Genomic DNA, 5,587 nt, shown 5'->3' on the forward strand with positions numbered 1-5,587 from the left:
TCAAAATCGTTTTTACCTTTTAATTTCATCAAAACCCTAAATCGGACATAACTTTTGATCCGAAACTCAAAACAACATGAATCCAAAGCCTAAATATATTGTCTTGATGAGAGGAAGTCATCTATACACTTTAATTAACCAAAAACATCTGTCAAGTATACTGATTTTAATGTTATATAGGCTGTCCACTTTTTGATCATACGAAAACACATGAAATCGAGCAATTCTACGCGTAATATCAACAACATAACAACATAAAAGTACTATAACATCAACATATAATCAAAATCAGTAATAAAAGATGAAATTGAAAGATCTAGGGTTCATGTTCATACCCAAATCAAAAATTGAGAAGAAGGATGATGAAGAACACGAAATGGAACACCCGAATAATTAATTAACCTTAATGATTGGTGAACAATTGTATGTATTTTGATGTGAACGATTTTTGGGAGGTGGAAGGCTGCAAATTTTGTTCATATGGGAAGGAGAGAAAGAGGAGAGAAATTAGGTTTAGGTTTATAATGTAAGTAGTGAAAAAAATGTGTTTAAAGGTAATTAGATTAAAAAATGGTAAAACCAACCCATCATGGGGATTTCAGCCAATCAAAGAGAGAGGGTGGGCTTTCTTTAGTCCATTTTGATGTAATGTTCAATAGCTTGTGGCCCGAACGGAGCCCGAAACGCGAAAATGCCGTTACGCGATTAAATATTCAGAGAGATAACGCATACGCGACAAATAAAATATATAAACACTATATATATTCATATGACATAAAAATATCATATTCAAAATAATTGGGATTCAAAAATCTCAAAAGTCTGACCGTTGGTTTGAAAATCGAAAAGATTCGCCGGATAGAAATCCACGACACGTAGAAACGCACAATTTTAAATACGAATACAAATATTCATATAACACATAATAATTAAAATAATTAATATATTATTACAAAAATAATAATATAAGTTATAGAAATGACGTGGCATGAATAACAATTAGCGGACGTTAAATAATAAACGGTAAAAGATAACGGAAAAAGTAGGGTCGTGACAGAAAAGATACCGGATTCTAACAAAATTCTGCTGAGTGAAGACTGTTCAGCAGTACTCTGAAACTCTCTACCGCAGAAGCTAGGAGATACAGGCCGATTCATTCTCCTGTGTTCAATCTACTAATCCGGAATCATTCATGCGCTAGCAGATTTAGGAGCAAGTATTGTAGTGACCCGAACTTTTCCATGTTTATATATATTAATTGAGATTGATATTTACATGATTAAATGTTTCCAACATGTTAAGCAATCAAACTTGTTAAGACTTGATTAATTGAAATAGGTTTCATATAGACAATTGACCACCCAAGTTGACCGGTGATTCACGAACGTTAAAACTTGTAAAAACTATACGATGACATATATATGGTTATATATATAGTTAACATGATACTATGATAAGTAAACATATCATTAAGTATATTAACAATGAACTACATATGTAAAAACAAGACTACTAACTTAATGATTTTTAAACGAGACATATATGTAACGATTATCGTTGTAAAGACATTTAATGTATATATATCATATTAAGAGATATTCATACATGATAATATCATGATAATATAATAATTTAAAATCTCATTTGATATTATAAACATTGGGTTAACAACATTTAACAAGATCGTTAACCTAAAGGTTTCAAAACAACACTTACATGTAACGACTAACGATGACTTAACGACTCAGTTAAAATGTATATACATGTAGTGTTTTAATATGTATTTATACACTTTTGAAAGACTTCAATACACTTATCAAAATACTTCTACTTAACAAAAATGCTTAAAATTACATCCTCGTTCAGTTTCATCAACAATTCTACTCGTATGCACCCGTATTCGTACTCGTACAATACACAGCTTTTAGATGTATGTACAGTTGGTATATACACTCCAATGATCAGCTCTTAGCAGCCCATGTGAGTCACCTAACATATGTGGGAACCATCATTTGGCAACTAGTATGAAATATCTCATAAAATTACAAAAATATGAGTAATCATTCATGACTTATTTACATGAAAACAAAATTACATATCCTTTATATCTAATCCATACACCAACGACCAAAAACACCTACAAACACTTTCATTCTTCAATTTTCTTCATCTAATTGATCTCTCTCAAGTTCTATCTTCAAGTTCTAAGTGTCCTTCATATATTCTACAAGTTCTAGTTACATAAAATCAAGAATACTTTCAAGTTTGCTAGCTCACTTCCAATCTTGTAAGGTGATCATCCAACCTCAAGAAATCTTTGTTTCTTACAGTAGGTTATCATTCTAATACAAGGTAATAATCATATTCAAACTTTGTTTCAATTTCTATAACTATAACAATCTTATTTCAAGTGATGATCTTACTTGAACTTGTTTTCGTGTCATGATTCTGCTTCAAGAACTTCGAGCCATCCAAGGATCCGTTGAAGCTAGATCCATTTTTCTCTTTTCCAGTAGGTTTATCCAAGGAACTTAATGTAGTAGTGATGTTCATAACATCATTCAATTCATACATATAAAGCTATCTTATTCGAAGGTTTAAACTTGTAATCACTAGAACATAGTTTAGTTAATTATAAACTTGTTCGCAAACAAAAGTTAATCCTTCTAACTTGACTTTTAAAATCAACTAAACACATGTTCTATATCTATATGATATGCTAACTTAATGATTTAAAACCTGAAAACACGAAAAACACCGTAAAACCGAATTTACGCCGTCGTAGTAACACCGCGGGCTGTTTTGGGTTAGTTAATTAAAAACTATGATAAACTTTGATTTAAAAGTTGTTATTCTGAGAAAATGATTTTTATTATGAACATGAAACTATATCCAAAAATTATGGTTAAACTCAAAGTGAAAGTATGTTTTCTAAAATGGTCATCTAGACGTCGTTCTTTCGACTGAAATGACTACCTTTACAAAAACGACTTGTAACTTATTTTTCCAACTATAAACCTATACTTTTTCTATTTATATTCATAAAATAGAGTTCAATATGAAACCATTGCAATTTGATTCACTCAAAACGGATTTAAAATGAAGAAGTTATGGGTAAAACAAGATTGGATAATTTTTCTCATTTTAGCTACGTGAAAATTGGTAACAAATCTATTCCAACCATAACTTAATCAACTTGTATTGTATATTATGTAATCTTGAGGTACCATAGACACGTATACAATGTTTCGACCTATCATGTCGACACATCTATATATATTTCAGAACAACCATAGACACTCTATATGTGAATGTTGGAGTTAGCTATACAGGGTTGAGGTTGATTCCAAAATATATATAGTTTGAGTTGTGATCAATACTGAGATACGTATACACTGGGTCGTGGATTGATTCAAGATAATATTTATCGATTTATTTCTGTACATCTAACTGTGGACAACTAGTTGTAGGTTACTAACGAGGACAGCTGACTTAATAAACTTAAAACATCAAAATATATTAAAAGTGTTGTAAATATATTTTCAACATACTTTGATATATATGTATATATTGTTATAGGTTCGTGAATCAACCAGTGGCCAAGTCTTACTTCCCGACGAAGTAAAAATCTGTGAAAGTGAGTTATAGTCCCACTTTTAAAATCTAATATTTTTGGGATGAGAATACATGCAGGTTTTATAAATGATTTACAAAATAGACACAAGTACGTGAAACTACATTCTATGGTTGAATTATCAAAATCGAATATGCCCCTTTTTATTAAGTCTGGTAATCTAAGAATTAGGGAACAGACACCCTAATTGACGCGAATCCTAAAGATAGATCTATCGGGCCCAACAAGCCCCATCCAAAGTACCGGATGCTTTAGTACTTCGAAATTTATATCATGTCCGATGGAGGATCCCGGAATGATAGGGATATTCTTATATATGCATCTTGTTAATGTAGGTTACCAGGTGTTCACCATATGAATGATTTTTATCTCTATGTATGGGATGTGTATTGAAATATGAAATCTTGTGGTCTATTGTTACGATTTGATATATATAGGTTAAACCTACAACTCACCAACATTTTTGTTGACGTTTAAAGCATGTTTATTCTCAGGTGAATATTAAGAGCTTCCGCTGTTGCATACTAAAATAAGGACAAGATTTGGAGTCCATGTTTGTATGATATTGTGTAAAAACTGCATTCAAGAAACTGATTTCGATGTAACATATTTGTATTGTAAACCATTATGTAATGGTCGTGTGTAAACAGGATATTTTAGATTATCATTATTTGATAATCTACGTAAAGCTTTTTAAACCTTTATTTATGAAATAAAGGTTATGGTTTGTTTTAAAAATGAATGCAGTCTTTGAAAAACGTCTCATATAGAGGTCAAAACCTCGCAACGAAATCAATTAATATGGAACGTTTTTAATCAATAAGAACGGGACATTTCAAGTATCAACCTAATCCCCTACTCTCTCTACAAGATTTTAGAGTTAGGAGACTTGTCACCAACTAAAATAACAATCCAACTTGCCGATCACACAATTTGATATCCAAAGGGCATAGTTGAGAACGTCTTGGTGAAAGTCGACAAATTCTTGTACACTACGGATTTCGTAGTAATGGACATTCAGGAAGACCTACACACACTAATAGTGTTAGGAAGAACTTTCATGAATATGGCTAGGACTGTCATTGATGTGTATAATCAAACCCTGATCTTACGATCACACGGGGAGAGCGTTACCTTCAAAATTGACCGACCTACCAATCTTTCTGGACAGGCAGAGATGTTTGCTATTTCCACTAGACAGATCACTTCCGATGATTAGTCCCCACCACCACTGAAGATATCGAGATGGGTGTCGAGTCACAGTCTGTTGACGACCCAGAAATGGAAGAAGGGGATCCCATTGAAGAAATAGAGGAAGAGGAAGAATCTGAGGATGAAGAGGAAATGGAAGACGTAAAAGAAACTGTGATAATATCATCTCCAAGCCCGAAACATCACGAAGAATTGATGAGGCTTGAGACTAAAGATCACAGTTTAATCATTCGCTTCAAGAAGAAGACTGATAAGGTTGAAGTTAAGGACATAGAAATTGATCCCGAAAGTGTCAAATTGAAGAACCAGAATACTGAAGAAACCCGTTCATCAGACGAATCTTCAGACGATTATTCTACCGATGATAACGAGGAAGAGCAACATGAAGACATTCTGGATAACTCATATTCTCCATCCGAACCAGATCAGGAGGAGCCGGACTCTTCTTCAGATCGGATTCCGATTATATCTACTCACTCCGACATTAACCTTCATCAATGACACCGATGAATTTGAAGATATTCTCGAAGTCATCTGTAAATCAACAATTGATTACACGCTATGCTTAACCGAAAGAACCATGGCTATCAAAGACGAATATACCCTCTATCTACAGAGAGAAGACAATAATGCTGAAATCCTAGAAGAACACATTCAAGACTTTATCAATACCCTTCATGATCATATTTACCGCGAAGAAAAGCAACGAGAGCACGATTCAGTAGTTCGCACTATTCTAGA

The sequence above is a fragment of the Rutidosis leptorrhynchoides genome, chromosome 4, assembly GCF_046630445.1.
Source record: "Rutidosis leptorrhynchoides isolate AG116_Rl617_1_P2 chromosome 4, CSIRO_AGI_Rlap_v1, whole genome shotgun sequence".
NCBI lineage: Eukaryota > Viridiplantae > Streptophyta > Magnoliopsida > Asterales > Asteraceae > Rutidosis > Rutidosis leptorrhynchoides.